Source organism: Acinonyx jubatus, chromosome D1 (genome assembly GCF_027475565.1).
Source record: "Acinonyx jubatus isolate Ajub_Pintada_27869175 chromosome D1, VMU_Ajub_asm_v1.0, whole genome shotgun sequence".
Lineage (NCBI taxonomy): Eukaryota > Metazoa > Chordata > Mammalia > Carnivora > Felidae > Acinonyx > Acinonyx jubatus.
In genome coordinates, this window is record NC_069390.1 from 21,124,753 (window position 1) to 21,144,488 (window position 19,736).

General features: G+C 37.1%; 1 protein-coding gene across 7 annotated transcripts in view; it reads left to right on the forward strand.

The window, feature by feature from the left end:
• The window catches only part of LRRC4C (leucine rich repeat containing 4C), a 1,189,416-nt gene that overhangs the window by 327,629 nt on the left and 842,051 nt on the right, over positions 1 to 19,736 (forward strand). The window lies entirely within an intron of this gene.

Sequence of the window (19,736 nt, forward strand, 5' to 3'; positions counted from 1 at the left end):
GGAGGTCACATGAATGAATCTTTAGTAAAGTAGTGGCAGAATTCTCAGTATTAGACCTTTAAGATACATTAAATATTTGCTAGCATTCCCACTTGTCAGGAAAGTTGTAATTTGTCAAAGCAAAGCACATTCTAGAAGAGGAACTCATCTATTGACTTGACTGTTTATTGAGCTCTTACTATGTGACACTGTCATTTCTTTTGAGAAACACAGATACATTTTCATATAATTTAGTATCTTGTATGAATAAAAAATAAATAGCCAGTTCAGTTCATGCATTAACACCTATAGTTGGAGGTTTTATGCTGACTCATCATATTACCAAGCTCAATTATTTCACTTTGGCTGCTAGACAAGTTTAGGAGTGCCAAATAGAAAGAGATTTTTCTATTGGATATATAACACACTTCAAAGTATCTCTACTTCTGAGATGAAATAATTATTTAACTCATTTATAATAAAATAGCTTGTCCTAAGGAAATTCAAATTTAAGACCAGAATGATAGTGATTATAGTCTATTAACTAATCATGATGGTCTCTCCCAAATTTAGCAAAGGCAAATAAGCTTTCCCTTTTTACTGTTGTAATAAGCAGTGATAGAAATAATGCAATCTGCAGTTTAGAGGATCCAACTACAACATGTTTTGATAGAAGAACTGGAGAGTAAGGTTAACAAATTTAGGGCAGGCCATCAGCGGAATCTTGGCTTGCTAAGCAAGGAGAAGTCAGGGTATGTTAGGTAATGCCATGGAGCTACATTATCTAAAAAAATTTCACTCACATAACTGGTGCCTCAGCTGGGATGTCTAGAATGGCTCTCCCTTTCCCTGTTTTCTTTTATCTGAAGCTTCTTCATTGAGTAGTAGAAGAAGTCCAAGATGGCGATCCCAGTATGCTGGTAGTTATCAAACCTCTGCTTGTTTCATGTTTGCTGATGTCTTATGGACCAAAATGACAAGCCCAAGGCAAGAACCAGTGTGGGTAGGGCTTCACAAAGGCTTAGATGCCAAGAAATATGATTCTTCTGGGACCATTCTACAACAATGAACTACAGACCACCTTCTGTCAGTATTGATTTTTCTTCCCCCTGTTGCCCTGCCATGCAAAATACATTGAGTATGATTCAAACTCTCCAAGTCCCATGAATCATGGCATCAGGCTTGATGTCCACACTCTTGTAATTTGCTTCAGGTGCAGATGTGGATAATGCTGCTTTAGTGCAACCCCTTTTGATTCAGAGACTGAGGAGAAGGATTTCCTACGTACCACCTTAACTCTTACATAGGTTTTACAAAGAGTTTTACTACCTCATTCTTCACTTTTTCTCTATCCTGAAGCCTATTTATTAATTTGAGATTCTTTTTGAGGTGGTGGGAGAGAGACTAAACAATTGTGAAACGGGTTTTTATATTACTAACCAAATAGGTCTTGCTTTTAATATTTTTATCTTTTTATATATTTTTTTATATTTTGTCTACCTTCTGATTTGAAATGAGAGGAATTTCTATTCAGTGCACTTGTTGTTTCCCTACCTTATCCCACATTGCTCACAGAAATCAAATGACATTTTCAATATTCTACTTCAAAATTTCCTTAACCAAATATACAAATTCATTTGGCATGTTTTCCATTATACAAGTTAGTGCAAGTGACAAGTTTGTCAAGGGTTTTATAATTTCTTTTTTTTCAATTCCAATGGTAATTTCCTTATTTCACTTACTATTTCAACTAAAGAGTCTCCTTTCTGGCTGTAATGTGTTGAATTTTGCCGTCATACATCATGTCTACTATATTCTATTGGTCAAAGCAACTCAGTGGGCTATGGCAGATTAATGTTTGCCTAAGCAGATTTTATCTTGATGACAGGAGTTACAAAATAGCATGACTAAATTTTTTAATCTACCCCAATTTTATCATGTAGTTGTTACAGTAATGAAATGAAAATGTTTGAAAAACATTTGCTTGGCATTGAAAAGCACAGAATTTTAGTTTCTTTGCTCATTATATATCATCATCATCATCATCATCATCATCATCATCATCATGCTTAGTATTGTTTTAGACAAAAACAGTTATTTGCAAAAGCTAAACTTGGAAAATCTCATTACTACTGAGTTTACTGATTATTTCTTGGTTTTAATAAATGAAGAGTATCTTTGGACAACAACAATTTTTTGACATCCTCCTCATGTGGTTACATCTTAAATATTTTTATGCTGTGATTCAGCATGGGCTTGTACCAATAATATTATGGAGGTTATCATCAGAAAAATGATGTGATTTCTCTGGTTTTCATTTTAGATCCTAACAGGCTAGGATCTGGAGACAGATGGCCTCAGTTATCCACCTCCCCCATGTGCATCTTTGTTAGTTTTGATCATTCAGAGCAATTCTGGGCGATGATTGGGACTGTATAATAGTCGTTCATTTTTTAATGTTTCTGTTGATAGATGATGGTGAGCATCGTTTCATGTGTCTGTGAGCTATTCTTATGTCTTCTTTGGAAAAATGTCTTTTTATGTCTTCTGTCCATTTCTTAACTGGATTGTTTATTTTTTTGAGTGTTGAGTTTGATAAATTCTTTATAGACTTTGGATACATATAGACTCAGATATGTAATTTGCAAATATCTTCTTCCATTCCATAGGTTACCTTTTAGTTTTGTTGATTGTTTCCTTCAACAAGGTTGAAGAAGGTTTTTTATCTTGATGAGGTCCCAATAGTTCATTTTTGCTTTGCTTGCCTCTGGAGATGTGTCCAGTAAGAAGTTGCTATGGCTGATGTCAAAGAGGTTGCTGCCTGTGTTCTCTAGGATTTTGATGGTTTGCTGTCTCCAATTTAGGCCTTTCATCCATTTTGAATTTATTTTTGTGTATGTTGTAAGAAAGTGGTCAAGTTTCATTCTTATGCATGTTGCTGTCCAGTTTTCCCAACACCATTTGTTGAAGAGACTGTCTTTTTTCCATTAGATATTCTTTCCTGCTTTGTTGAAGATTAGTTGACCATATAGTTATAGGTCCATTTCTGGGTTTTATATTCTTTTTTTTTATTTTTTAATGTTTATTTATTTTTGACAGAGAGAGACAGAGCATGAGCGGGAGAGGGGCAGAGAGAGAGGGAGACACAGAATCTGAAGCAGGATCCAGGCTCTGAGCTGTCAGCATAGAGCCTGACACAGGGCTCAAACTCACAGACCATGAGATCATGATCTGAGCCAAAGTCAGACACTCAACCGACTGAGCCACCCAGGCGCCCCTTCTGGGTTTTATATTCTGTTCCATTGATCTGTGTCTGCTTTTGTGCCAGTACCATACTGTCTTGATGACTACAGCTTTGCAGTATAGCTTGAAATCTGGAATTGTGATGCCTCCAGCTTTGCTTTTCTTTTTCAAGATTGCTTTGGCTATTTGAGCTCTTTGTGATTCCATACAAATTTTATGACTGTTTGTTCTTGCTTTGTGAAAAATGCTGGTGGTATTTTGATAGGGATTACATCAAATGTGTAGATTGCTTTGGATAATATAGACATTTTAACAATATTTGTTCTTCTCATCCATGAGCATGGAATGTTTTTCCATTTCTCTGTATCCTCTTCAATTTCTCTCAAGTATTCTATAGTTTCAGTGTACAAATCTTTTAGCTCTTTGTTTAGTTTTATTGTTAGGTATCTTAGGGTTCTTGGCACAGTTGTAAATGGGGTCAATTCTTTGGTTTCTCTTTCTGCTGCTTAATTATTGGTGGATAGAAATGCAGCAGATTTGTGTACATTGATTTTATATCCTGTGACTTTGCTGAATTTGTGTATCAATTCTAGTAATGTTTTGGAGGAATCTTTTGGGTTTTCTACATAGAGAATCATGTCATCTGCAAATAGTGAAAATTTGGCTTCTTACTTGCTGAATTGGATGCCTTTTATTTCGTTTTTCTTTCTGATTGCTGAGGCTAGGACTTCCAGGACTGTGTTAAATAATAATGGTGAGAGTGGACATCTCTGTATTGTCCCTGACCATAGAAGAGAAGCTCTCAGTTTTTCCCCATCAAAGATGATATTAACTATGCATTTTTTGTATATGGCCTTAATGATGTTGAAGTATGTTTCATCTATCCCTACTTTGTGATGGATTTTTATCAAGAATGTTGTTGGTGAGGATGTGGACAAAGGAGAACTCTTTTGCACTGTTGGTGGGAATGCAAACTGGTGCATCCACTTTGGAAAACAGTGCGGAGGTTCCTCAAAAAGTTAAAAATAGAACTACCCTACAACTCAGCAGTTGCACTACTGGGTATTTACCCAAAGAATACAAAAATACTGATGTGATATAAACCCCAATGTTTATAGCAGCCTTATCAACAATAGGTTATGGAAAGATCCCAAATGTCTACTGACTGGATAGAGGATAAAGAAGATTTGGCACATGTGCACATGCGCGCGTGCACACACACACACACACACACACACACACTGGAAGAGTACCTTGCCATTTGCAATGACATGGGTGGAGGTAGAGTATATCACGCTAAGTGAAATAAGTCAGTCGGACAAAGACAAATAACATATGATTTATATATAGAATTTAAGAAACACAACAGATGAACATAGGAGAAGGGAAAAAAAGAGAGAGAGGGGGAAGCAAACTATGAGAGATTTTTAACTATAGAGAACAAACTGAAATTGATGGAGGGAGGTAGGGGGTGGACTAAATGGGTGATGGGTATTAAGGAGGGACTTGTGATGAGCACTGGGTGTTATATGTAAGTGATGAATCACTGAAATCTATACCTGAAACCCATTTTTACCACGTATGTTAAATAACTAGAATTTAAATAAAAAGTTGAAATGAAAATATAGTGGTTTATTTTCCCTATGTTTTTGAGACAATAGTTTATTTCCATTTGTTCCTGTGTCTTGGGCAAATACCCTGACATTCTCAATGTTTTAGCTGGAAAATATATATACAATAACCTCACATAACCACTCAGCCCTCAAGCTAATAATGTATCTTTTCACATATCTCATGTTATCAGGTATCTAGCCCTGCATTGCAACTCCCAAGTTTCTGTAGTACCTCTTTACTTATTATTTCAAAGACATCATATATCTGTTTCCAATTCTTCTTCTTCATTAAACTTTAAGGAAAAAGTCCACCCTGGCATGTGAGAAATGGACTTGATACAAATGTGTAGGTGTTTTCCAGCTTTCATTTTCCATATTCTTGAAAACTCTCAGGCTGAGTGAAAGGGATAATGAATGGAGGGAGCATTTTTCTTGGATTTTTAACACATAAATGATATTTTTATTCATAAATAATCACTGTTAAAATAGATCAACTAGGGTTCATGTTAATGACTAAATGTCTATGTTCACACATCGAAAATTACATTGTTTAAGCATTTCAAAAGAAGCAGTAGAATCTGAGAAGAGCTTGCTATTAAGCAGTCTCCACTTCTAGGCATGCATGCCTAACTCTGGTTAAGTTCATGGTGAATTAGTAAATGCTGCAGAATAGAGAAGACAGTTCCCTGGCCCGCTGGCACTATTGAATGGAGCATATTTAACAAAATTCTTGACTTTATAGGACATGGTTTATATGTTCTACTGAAAAGTATTTGGGATACGAAGAAAGTTAGGATTAGGGGGAAAGATATAGAGTTCTAAGCCTGTGTTTTACTTACTACACATATAAGTACCATAGGACAGTATGTCTAATGCCTCAGTCATTTCATCTCCAAATTGATGCTAATATCCACGATCTCTATCTAGATTATGGGGATAAAGTGAAAAAACATGTGTTAAGGCACTCTTTAAACTCTAAGAGGCCATTCAAATGTAATTTACCATTTTTGATATTGTGCTCATTGCCATTGTTATTATCTTGGAACTCTTCTGAGGGTAAAATTATATTAACTCACCAAAGGAAGCCAGTAGGTTGTTCCTATTTACAACTGTGCAAAGCCCAGTGATAGGCATTTAGATTTCAAAAGTCAATTGCTTAAGTATAGGAGAGAGAAGACATGCTGTGGCAATCGTTCACATAAAAATGTCTGGGGCATTGAGTTGATCTCAAGCTTAATATGAATCCTCAGTGTGATATGATGGCAAATTTCTGGCCTTATCAGGAATAAAAGAGTTTGCATGACATGGGAAGTTGTAGTCTCATACTGCTGTGCCTTGATCAAACCCCACACCCCCCAATAGTGTGATTCTCAGTAAAGCATTTTAAAGGATTTGAAGGTAGAGTGATTTGGGGTTGATAGGTTTATGAGGAGGCCTAGAAAAGATAACACACAGGAAAAAATTGAGTAAATTTGTTCCATCTTTCTCTGAAAACAAAGCTAGAATCAGTAGTAGAATTTATAAAACACCAGATAATAACTCAATATAAGAAAACATTTATGAAATTTAGAGTTGCTTGAGAGCAAGAAAAGAATTGGGTAGAGAATTTACTGTCCTTGGAAGCATTTCAAGAGCAGCTGTATGACCTTCACTAACACTTACACTGTGTGAGAATTTCCAAGTGTTTTGGAGTATTTATCAGAGGTCTTCTGACATTTCAATACACATGTGGCTATTATACTTCAGAATGCTGTAAAAGATTTAGAATATGCAAAGCATCACTTTCTGAAACTCATGGAATCCTGATTGCTAGAGATATAATTCCATTAAAAATATACTCTACCTATAAAAATACAATTTGGGAGTCCCATGTATTATACAGAGAATGGCAATACACATTGATGGATTGAAAATTCTTTTTCTAACAATAAAGATACCTATTAAATATGTTTGGCCCAATTTTTTCTTAACTTATTTTGTCATGCAATTGTATATATTCATTGTTTATTTGTTTATTTGCTTATTATCTCTAGTTCCAACTAGAGATATTGGAACTCTAGAGATATTGTGGAACTAATTATTGCCACAAGAAACCATATGGACATATGGAAATTCTGAATAATTTTCTAAAGAAATGATGCAAATTCCTTATTTATTAATTCTCTACTATTGAAGTATAGCTAACATACAATGTTATGTTATTTCAGTATACAACATAGTAATTTGACAATTCTGTACCTTACTCACTGCTCACCATGATATGTATAGTTACTATCTGTCAACGTACATTATTACAATGTTATTGACGATATTCCCTATGCTGTAATATTTATCCCCATGACTTATTTATTTAATAACTGGACGTTTGTATTTCTTAATCGCCTGTCTCCCAAATCTCCCTTCTTTCTGGTAACCATAAGTTTGTTCTCTGTATTTATGAGTCTATTTCTTTCTGGTTTTCTTGTTTTCATATTTGACCTATAAGTGAAGTCATATGGTATTTGTATTTCTCTGTAAGACTTATTTCACTTAACATAATACCCTCTCAGTCCATCCATTTTGCCAAGAATGGCAAGATTTCATTATGCTTAATGACTGAGTAATATTCCATTATTTACTTATATTCATTCTTCTCTATCCATTTATTTAAGATGGACACTTAGGTTGCTTCCATATCTTGGCTGTTGTAAATAATGTAATAAACATAAAGATGCATATGTCTTTACAAATTAGTTTTTGTTTTCTTTGCAGATTCCTCTTTTTAAACTTCCATATAAATTAACATTATAGTTACTGCTTGTTCTCAAACAATAAGGCAGGTTGCATTATTTAGCCCAATTAATCTAGCTTTTTGGGGTGGGAGAAGAGATGAGATAAACCAGGATGCTTAGTGTATCAGTTTGTTACAGCATTATTTCAGCTGTCAGTGTGACTATTAAGAACCTTGAGAGGAGACTTCTCCTCAGAACCAATAGCAAATCAGTGTTTCCCATTCAACTATATATTGAAGGGTGGAGGTGTCACCTGGCTAAAAGCTAAAGTCCCTAAATGTGTACAGAGTGTTCTGATATTTTCCTGATAGCTCACCTCGCTATTTTCCTTCAGCACACATCCCTCAGGTACCAGAGTTTTTGTTTTTCGTTTTTCATTCCTCCAGTTTCCTAGTGCACTGGTTCCTAGGAAGAAGAGGACTGTTACACTGTGCATACCAGTCTGGCATTGTTCTGCCTTTCCTCCTCATTTAAGCCAGCTTTGGGTCATGTTGTTCCCCTACATTTTGTAGGATTTTCTAGGTGAGACCATTTGCTACAGATGCTGACACTACTGCTATTTAGTTTTCAGACAGACTTTCCTTAAATTGTTGGCTGCTTAGAACCAGAAACCACTGACCTACTTGGACGTGATCTCTGCCCCCCTTATCTGAGTTGACGGTATTTGTTTTATGACTCTGGTACCATCTCCTTCCCCAATGTCTTCCTTTCTATTATCCCCTCTAGTTTGTGGCTAACCACTCATAGCAGTGTGTTCTAACCCCATCCTGTGATCTCATTCTGACAGGGTCAGATAAAATTATGAGGTTAATAAAGAACCTCATTACAAATACACATGCACTTACTCTACTGTGTTGGCTTACATTCATTTCTTCATGTGATTATATTCTAGGTTGAATTAGGTAACATTTAGTGGTGTAGCAAGCATTTAATTGTGTAGTAAAGGCTACTGGGTAATGGGAAGGGGAAGACCCAAAGATAAATTTAAAGTATTTTAGGAGAAAGAGTACACATGTGTGTGTTGGAAATTTGCCACAGTGCCTGAGTACAGAAGTAGCAATTTTCAAATTTCAGGATTGGAATGTTGATGTAGAATATGTACTACTTGCTAAGCTTGCCTCTTCAATGTGAGAGGGCTTGAGGGTACATAAAAGTCATAGCATTGTGAAAGTATAAGTACAATAAGATTAATGACTAACTCTCTTAATGACTAATGTATCCTATAAAGCCATCTCCTACAACAGACAGATGGCAATCTAAAAAAGAGTATTTGCAGACAATTTTAAAAAGGGGATCTGTCTGAGGAATTCTGGATGAAGAGAACCAACAGAAGATGGTAAAGCACTGATCCTTAGACCAAAAGACCAAAGACAGCAAGTGGTTACCACAATGTGTGAAAGCTATAGTTTCAGGTGAGGCCAGGTAGTCTGATAGGAACTATAGCTTTCATAGAGTAATACAGCCCCTGCCAAACAGTGGTCCAGTGGGGAGGAGCATGAGGAGGAATTCTTGGCTCTCTCTTCTCCCATCCTTCAATCTTTGCTAGTGCCTCCACTGTCTAAACTTGACCAGAGTCTAGGAGGCACTGGAGCCCCAATAAGGCCATATATAATGAACTGGCATCTGAGGCACATAGTAGAGTGAGAACAGTGGGGAATGAACCGAAAAAGGCAAACAAAAGATAGTCAACACAATTCCCAATACTTAATACCATATGTGGAACTCACTAGGTATTTGTTGAATACATGACTGGCTGGCTTGGATGGCTGGAAAGACGGATTGCTGAATGAATGAAAAGGAAACGTAACTTATTTGTTCATTTTTATGAACACTTCTCAGTTTTTGGCAGTTCGGTCTTTGGACCCACTTTTATGAGCAATTTATAATTGTATGAGTCTTAGTATATGGCAGGGCTCTTCCTTCCATTAGGCAAGCTTAAAAGGCCGGATATTTGCTATTGTCTGTCATTAAGTGGCATGGTCAATCTGATACTCTGAGACTTTAAATCAGGAAGAGAAATTTTAGTATTGATTCTAGCATTTGCCAGTAGCGTCCAAGGTGGATGTAGTGGTAGCAATACCAGCAACAGCTCCTAGTGTCCAAAGGTGGCACTAGCCATCTGTTTTTCTCGACACCAATCTTCCCTTGGTTTCTGCTAATTTTCAGGGCTTTCTTTTTTTAATTTTTTTTTTTAATATTTACTTACTTAGAGAGAGAGAGAGAGAGAGAGAGAGAGCAAGTGGGGGGGGGGGCTGAGAGAGAGACAGAGAGAGAGAGAGAGAGAGAGAGAGAGAGAGAGAGAGAGAGAGTATCTGAAGCAGGCTCCAGACTCTGAACTGTCAGCACAGAGCCCCACATGGGGCTTGAACCCACGAATCATGAGATCATGACCTGAGCTGAAATCAGATGGTTAACCAACTGAACCACCCAGGCATTTAGGGCTTTCTTTCAGTCCCCTCTTGATTGTGTCTATTTCTTCACCTCTTTCCAATAAATGCCTTTCCTGTTTAACTTCACCAGAGTTTGTTAGCATTGTTTGCATGGAAAAACAAAAAGAAAATCTTTTACATTTGTTCAGGACCCAAAGATACCAGATCAAAATTTATCTTTCCCTTTAAAGCTCTGTAAAAGGGTGCTGCTATTATCTTTTTGAAAGCAAAAATTTCTATATATTCCTACATTAGTTGATTTTTAACAGCTAACATGGAAAATTCACCATTGCCAAATGAAACTAATATCCTCAGCCCATTTACACAAAACTTGCTTATTTCAAAAGCTGGGATCTGTTAAGCATAATTGCATTTAATCTGAGTGAGGCAAGATCAACTTACCAAATATCGAACATGAAAGTCCTCACAAGAAACATAGGGTTCAGGATCCTGAAAGTCATGGAGACTGCCTGGTGGAGCCACTCCTCGAATTTGTGTATGCAAACCCCTAAAGCTTGTAAATTAGATCTAGAGTTTGTTCTAATCTCTTGAGATTTTAGGGAGCCCTATTAGTGGCATAACATTTTGGGAATCCCCCAATAGGTCATTGCACAGAACAGCAAAATCATTCTGTCACTTAAGGTGGTAAGGCCAATTTGCTTACCTAGTGGAATTACTTCATTTTAGACAAATCATCCCAAATCTTGCTCAAGTGCAAAAATTCTCCATTGTGTCTTCTTCTAGAAAGAATTAAACTTCAAGTAACTTCTCTACTCACTGGCTGTGTAAGCTTAGGGTAGTTACTCAATCTAGTTACTCACTTTTTTTCTACCTGCAATATTGGGATAATTCTAGTAGCTCTCTGATGCATTGTAAAGGAGATTATAATGACTTAATTCATGCAATATATTTAAAAACACTGCTAGACATAAGGACTGCTCCATGAACGTTAGCTAAAAGCTACATGGCTACGCAACAGGTAACAAAAAAAGTACATTGAAACAATACAGAAAAGCAAGTGTGGAGGCAAAGAAGATCCATAGGCAATAATAAATTATTAGAGGCATGATAAATTATACAGTTTCCTGGAGTTAACCACATATTGTATTGTTGACACAGTTCACAGTGTCCCTTATAAGTAAATGACCAAAAAGAAATAAACACAGGACAAATACTTATGAGAAGTACAACTATGTATATTTGTATAAATATGAGACAGGGATTTCTTTCAGAAGGCTTCATAAATAGGACACTGTATGATGTAATGAACAACGTCCTTGACAATACCCTTACAATGAGTGATGAGTTCCACAGGGCTGTTTATTTTTCACAACCATCAAACTAGGTCAATGGCATCACAATACAGTTTGCTTCACTAAATAAGACAGCATCCTGCTACATACCAAGTGGGAGAGGTTCTGGATGTGGAAGAGAGAGTAGAAGAATTATCGGTGGAGGGTTATTTTGTCTTCTCAGCAGAGGGGAAAGCTACTCGTTGGCTGGTGGAAGGGCCTGATGAGCAGGAAAGGTGAAACTGAGTTTAGCAATTGGGATGTGAATGAACTGGTCATCATAACAGAACACTGAAGGGTTATAAGGACAAATTAAATGTGGGTGATAGAGAAAAGAATGGACAGTGACCAAAATGAAAATAAATTACAGATTCAGTTCTGATCTCTTAGCTTTTGTAAGAAAGGAGCAAGACACAAATTCTGCATTACTTTCTTTGACTTTGGTCCCTACCTCCCTGCTTTCAACTTCAGACTACAGGGCTTTTGAATGCTTTAAGTTCAATCTGCAGCATGTTGGATGTCTGACAACTTTTGGGGGCTGAGGAAGGTGTCAAAATAAATTGCCATCATAATGCAAGAAGGAAGCCAAGTTCCGCATCCCTCTCGATGCAGCAAATATGCACACTCAGCTAGAAAAACAGCATTGTGCTTCAGCAGCCCACTGGATTAAGGAGATATATTGGTCAAGGGTGAATTTCCAAGGACATGCCTTTGGAATTTCTATGCGGTTCTTTGGTTTTTGCACATAAGTCAGCTTCATTTTCTTGGGGCAATGCTTTTATGATGTGCACATCTACATTTAGTAAAGGAATGAGCCATTCTAGTAGTAGTGATTTTTAGAATTATTGTTGAAATTGTTTCTTCCTTATCTTGGGTCAGTCACCTTTAACATTTAAATGCTGACTTTTAGCATATGAGAGTTAGCTGTTATCAGTATCTTTCACTGTTAAAATGGGTTTTATGATCCATGGAGTATTTAAATCCCCATTTTTATTTTAAATTCCAACAGTCTGATAATGAGAGTAAAATTAGCTAACGTGAATTTTCTTTTAATTCCTAACTAATAAAGAGATTTCCTTCCATTTGTACAATATTTCTATTGGTACATTTTGTTCATTTTTTTCCCCAATAATAACGATCTTTGGGGAAGGAAGGCAAAAGGCTTGGTTTGTACTTTTCACTGATTTAATAATGTCACAGCAAGATATCCTATAACTTGAGAATGTCTTTGACTTTATGTCCTACAAATATTTTCGTTAGAATATATAATATATGTATGTTAAAGGAAACAAAATAACGACACCATGATGCTTAATCATGTCTTTTTTACATGCACTTTTTACTTGCATACATAACTTCATAATTCCAATTACAGTATACAGACTAATAGTTACATTCTGCTGTTTTCACTCAATATCACATAATAAAATATACATGATTTTACTAAGACATCATCATTGTCATATTAAAGCTTGCCTACTACTTTGTTGTGTGATGCCTAATATTTCGTCGTATTGCTAAACATTTGTTATCAATAAACCATTCCAAAACTAAGTGGCTTAAAATAAAACCATTTATTTAGTTCTCAATACTGTGGGTCAGCAATCTGAGCTGAACGTGGCTGGATAGTTGTCCTGGTCTCAGCAGGGCTCTCTCAGTATCAGTAGTCAACGGCAGATAAGCTGGATGACTTTGCTTTGGGGAGTTGGCTTGTTTTCAGCTAGAGCAACGAGAATGCCTGCGCCACAAATTTTTCATTCTCCAGCAGGCTAAGCATGGACTTGCTCCCATGGTGGCTGTCACAGTTCCAAAAGGGAAAAGGAAGAGCTTGAGTTGGAATTGGACAAACTCATTTTCATGGCTTTCTGTTGGCTGAAGCAAAGCCTGAGGCCAACCCAGATTCCAGTGGTGAGGAAATAAGTGCAATTCAATTTCTTGATGTTGGAGCTGCAAAGTTGCATTGCAAAGGGCATGATTATAGGGAGGGGTAGAAACATTTGGACATTTGGAATATCAAATATTTCTATCATATTTAACATTTCAGCGTACATCATTGTACTTATTGCTTTTGTTTGTTTCTACTGAACGTCAATAACATCAGTAAAAAGTTTAAAATAAATTCCTGAGAGTGGAATCATAAATGAGAGGTAAGAGTGTCATTATGATAACATCAAAGTTAATAGATGGGTTTGAGTCATTTTCCTCCATTTCAGCAACTGTTGTTTTATCATCCCCTTTACCTGCTGACTATTCTGCCTTTTCTCCAAAATGTATATAGTATGTAGTGTTACTATTGGAAATCAATAAGTACTCAATGATACTATCATTATGATATTAGAATTATTATTATGACTACTATATTTTGCTTTTGTCACCAGGTGTCCTGCACTTGGTGCTACCTTTAGTTGCTTTTTTTCTGCTCTGTGATCAACCAACCATCACAACTCATTCATTTAAAAGAAATTATTGATACATAAATGAATATCGATATCACCCATTTACTGTGTAATTACTATGTGCCTATACTTTGTTAAATTCTATATGTATATATTAATTTGACTCTTTGGAAACTGGTGACTTAGGTATTTTATTATCCCAATTTTATGGTTGAAAAGCCTGAAGCTTAAGGAGGCCAAGTAGCTTGCCCACCCAATATCACACAGGATGCAGGCGGGGGAACTGGGACTTGAATAATTTTTTTTAATCCTTTTTATTTGAATCCAAAGCCTACAGTACTAAGTACCCTGTGTTTATTTTTGCCCTTAATATTCTATATTCGTGTACATATCTGTTGAAATCTAATATGAGTGGACACATACTCACTGCTTAATAAATAGGGACAGGATGATCCTAAAGCTTTTGGCTCATAAACAAAAATCTTGCCTGGGATATAGGCAAACACCATCAATAACATGTTCATAAAAGGGAAGCATGGCTCCAGCTAACCTGTGTTTCAGGACCACACCTCACATCAATAGGAAGGAAACTAGCAAGTACAACTGTAGGCAATGGTCTGAACGGCTCATGCTACCAGGCAGATAATTCAGACAAAAACTTAGAAATGGGGGCCAAGGTGAATATTGGCTATTGGATCTAGAACATGTATGTTGTCTAAATCATGAGACAATGGTCAGAAGCCAGCATGGGATGGATAGTTAAAGGGAGACTAGTCTCAGTAAACCTTGGTGCTGATTCCAGTGGGCCACAGAACCTGGCAAGAGGCTTAGGCTGCTTGCTAGAAAGAAAGATTACAGTTGAGGTATCCCAACTTCTAGTTACCTGGTCTACAGGATAAGATATATATATCTTATATGTCTATATATCTATATCTATATATCTATAGATACAGATACATATAGGTATATCTTTTCCCTCCTCTTCCTCAGCCTCTAGTGACTCATTATTTTATGCTGATAATGCCAGCAAAATTTGAAAGATGCAGAAAATCTTCTCCTTTGTGAATTGCTGAGTGGCTTTCAGAAATCATCTCTGCCTGTGGTATAGTTTAGACAAAACCGTTATCCCTCCAAACCGTGCAGTAATGACAGAACACATGCCGCTTAATGTAAACTCACAGCCCAGTGCTGGGCAGACACGATTAGGCTGTCATCTTCCCCATCAGCAGCAGCAGGAGAAAAATAAAGAAGTAAAATTATCTTATTCATATTTATTAGGAGGCTTTGCAATGGACCTGATGCCCTGATGCCATTGACATTTTTCTTGTGTTCTTGGCTCATTAGCTGAGGACCAATGTAAATTAATCCATTCATAACCTACAAGAAACACTGACTTTTATAAGGTGATATCACCCCAGTGTCCCCTTTATTCCTATGCTTCACCAAATATACATATTCATTAATTCTAAAATTGGTATCATGAGTAGGTATTGTGTGCAAAATTTAAAAATATAATAATGTGACTGAACCTATAGGCAAATAAAGCCTTCAGAAAATTCACTTGTTTTTCTTTTTTTTTTATATGAAATTTATTGTTAAATTGGTTTCCATACAACACCCAATGCTCATCCCAACAGGTGCCCTCCTCAATGCCCATCACCCACTTTTCCCTCCCTCCCACCTCCAATCAACCCTCAGTTTGTTCTCAGTTTTTTAAGAGTCTCTTATGGTTTGCCTCCCTCCCTCTCTAACTTTTTTTTCCTTCCCCTCCCCCATGGTCTTCTGTTAAGTTTCTCAGGATCCACATAAGAGTGAAAACATATGGTATCTGTCTTTCTCTGTATGACTTATTTCACTTAGCATAACACTCTCCGGTTCCATCTGGAGTTATTGCTATCCTTTTGTTGCTACAAAAGGCCATATTTCATTCTTTCTCATTGCCAAGTAGTATCCCATTGTATATACAAACCACAATTTACTTGTTTGTCTTTTGATTCTGTGTCTGTGTACTGTAACCCAACATGTGCTAATTCATATATGCACAGTAACACACACATGACAAACATGCACATGTTTCCATGCACACACACACACACACACACACTCATATCTGTGTCTTTCCAACCACTCTTTGGAGTCCAATGAGAACTCATCACAATCTCAAGCAGGTGGGATATGCGCTGTCTCCCTTTTTATTTGCCTTTTAGAAAAATCTGTACGTATATACATTAGTTCTTGGGTATGACTATTGAAAAAAAAGACTTTCCAAATATATGACGTGATGATATGCAAAAGTCAGGAAGGAGAGAGAACACGAGTACAACTACAAAATTACAGTAGTTTCCCTGTCACTGAAGAGAGAAACAGATGCATATTTGTTTATAAAATTTTTGTAGACACAAGGAAAGGGCTTGCTCTATACCCATTGCCTTGATTGAGAGCCATTATTCCAACTCCCCTGATTTAATTTGGAATACAGCAGCAGACTGACAGGGAAAGAGATTAAAGATCTGTCACCTCCTGCAAACAACCCCAGGCTGTCCTGCCCACCTGAGAGACAGCATCTAAGGCAAGGGAAGAACACATTCTCCTAGTTCATTCAGATCTCAGCCTTCCTGTCCCGGGCTGTCAAGGAGATGCTGATTTCTGCCAAAGCGCCTCCTCTCTAGGAGATGCTGAGATTAGAAACTGGGCAGAAAGGCTCAACTTTTTTCTGTCATTGAGCAATCAGTGTCAGGATGTGGAGAACTTACCTCATCCGATGCAGAGGTGACATCTTGATACATTAGCTTGCCAAAGAGTTGGTAGGACCATGACAGTTCCTGGTGGTTGGCATCCTGGATTCATTTACTTCCCAAATAATTAATGTAACAAATTAACCTTGTCTGACGAACTTCTGCTTATATTTGTGAGGGTCATTGGGCATCTGTCTTTAAAAAGCGATAATAAGCAAAATATTTCTAATACTTTTATCATACCTCCCAACTTCCTTGTTACCACGTCTCCTGTAATAGGGAAATTTTGTGTCGGATACCTGATGAAATAACACTGAATCTGGGTAAATTTCAAGGATCTACAATGGACAGAACATTTTTCTATGAAGTTGATCATGGAAGTTAGGCTGCAACAAGGGTATTTATGAGCTTTATACTTGTATCAGCATCAGGTATGCAAAATCCATACTAGTAAAAGCCACTTTTACTTGAGCGTCTTAAATTCAGGCTTTGTGAACAGTATAGGTGAGGTGCTCTGTGTCCACTACAAGTCCCTTAGTTCTAAGCACAATGGCACAAATTTTCTTTAATGCGTCAAAGTTTTAAGAAGAAAAGGCTTTCATCGCTCTGCCCCCATTTTTAACAACTATGTGTATTTGTGCTGCCTTTTTTTTCTTCTTTTTTGTCAAATTTGGAAAAACCAATCCAATTTTGGTAGCATAAAAGAAAACCTAGGGGAGATTTAGCAGTTGGTCTTTTATCTAAAGTCATTGGAAGTGCAGAGAGACTGGTGGTTATGAATCCCAGTGTGTTGACAGAAAGCAGCATTAATGAGTCCCTCCCTGGGCCAACACACTGTGTGCATCCACCTTTTATATCTAACTGGGCTCTCACAACAACCTTATGAGTCAGTTAATGATGAGTTTCATTACTTAAAGCTGCAAGGAGGCAGAATCGAGGAATTACGAAGTGTATGTAAGGGGTTTGGAACACTTTGCTTAAATCATGATGCCACCTCTTATTAGCTTCACTACTTTGGACAAATCACTTAAATTCTCAATCCCTCAATTTCTTCATTTATAGAATGTGAATAAGAATAACCCCTTTCTCCTATATTGGAGATGAGGATTAGAGTTAAAACATAAATGTATTAATCTAGTTCCTAGCACAGTGTTTCTCAAAGTAGTCCCCAGACCGTCAACATCTGCAGCTTAGAGAATCTTCTGGAAAGGCACATTCTTGGATTTCAACACAGACCCACTGAATCAGAACCCCTGGGAGTGAACCAGTAACATTAATATGTGTGTTAAAAAGTTCTCCAGGTCATTCTGATGCTTGCTAACATTTAAAAAACACTGGAATAGAACAAAGCAGGTAATCAAAAGGTAGTAAGAAACAAAATGGCCCCTTTTAAAAAAGAAACCAGTTTTGACCTTGTATATTTAGTGAACTTTTCCTAATGTTTGGATTGATATCAAGTGACTGAAGAGTCAAGAAAATATAAAACATTGACATTCAGCACTGTGAAAAGATATTTTAATTTTTTTAATGTTTATTTTTGAGATAGAGCACAAGCAGGGTTGGGATGGAGTGGTGGAGCATCGTATCTGAAGTATGTGTGCTGACAGCAGAGAGCTTGATGCTGGACTCGAACTCACGAACTGTGAGATCATGACCTGAGCCAAAGTTGAACGCTTAACTGACTGAGCCATCCAGGTGCCCCCAAAAGATATTTTGAATAATGGATGGATAAAACTTGTGAAAAGTAACAATAAAAAGTTTTTAGCACAGCATTATACATGTAGAAGGCTATAGGTACTAACCATGTGTGTACTAATTTAATTCCCTCAGGAATATCAGTGATGATAACAAAAGCTAAAATTTAGATTAATTTGTTAGAGTGCAGCTTAGGAGTCAAATGTCAGTTCCTCTATTTTATCATCTCACCAATATCAGGTAAATTATTCGCCTTCTGTTTGCCTTAGTTTACTCATTTGAAGATTGGAACAAAATATCATATGTAAGTTTATTGTAAGAATTAAATGTAAAGTGTAAATAACAGTTCTCAAAAAATTTGTTCTTAAAAAGTAGCTGTTAGTAATAGTAAGCATGTTTTTGTGCTTTCTATTAAATCACTTAATTTTCCCAACAATCACACACAACAGCATTATTAATGTCCTCATCTGACTGATAGGGAATCTGAGGATTAGGGAGGGTGAAACAAAAGCCATACCTCACTCAGCTATTATGTTCCAGAGTGAGGATTCAAACTTGAGGATCAAATTCCAGAGATGTTCTTTTTTTTTTTTTTTAATGTTTATTTATGTTTGACAGAGAGACAGAGTGTGAGCGAGGAAGGGGCAGAGAGAGAGGGAGATGCAGAATCTGAAGCAGGCTCCAAGCTCTGAACTGTCAGCACAGAGCCTGAGGAGGGGCTCCAACTCATGAGCTGTGAGGTCATGACCTGAGCTGAAGTCAGACACTTAATCGCCTGAGTTACCCAGGTGCCTCTCCAGAGATGTTCTTTTAAATAAATATGGGCAGATAGTTATTGATATTTCTGACTTCCCCTGGAGGAGTAAACATCATAAATGGGTTGCCTCAGGAAAGTCAGCTGTGAAGTATTGGACAAGGTTCTCCCCAGGGAGAAGATGGCATTTTGTCTTTGGCCTATCCTGCTGTGGTAGAGGAAGGATTAGAGACCATATCTCAAGAACCAATGTTGAAGAAATAAGCAATGTCAGAGGAGCAAAGAAAGCATACCCAAATTTGAGGGAAGAACTCCCTTCCTTGAGCTTGTTCTTAAAGAGATGAATGAAGGGGGTTACTTTGGGTGGAGTATAGACGAGTTTTAGTGAGGACAGATGGTGTTGTGGGAAGGATTTGACGAGCTGTTTGACTCCTCTGGTAAATCTCCTTCCCTGGTCCTAGTTTTCTTATCTATAAAATGTGATGATGTGATGGTTGAACTAGATAATTAATAAGGTCTTCTGTAGTTGTTATACACAATATTCTAAAACATTTTTTTCTAGGTATCAGTATAAAGGTGCAATATAAAAGAGGAGAGGGGTGCTTGGGTGGATCTGTTGGTTAAGCCTTCAATTCTTGATTTTAGCTCAGGTCATGATCTCAGGGTTGTGTGATGGAGCCCTTGTATTGGGTTCCATGCTGGGCAGGAGACTGCTGGGGATTGTCTCTCTGCCCCCCTCTCCCCCCAAACTCGTGCTCTCTCTCTCTCTCTCAAAAAAAAAAATTAAAAAGAGGAGATATTTTGAGAAAGCAGGGAAGGAGACTTGCCA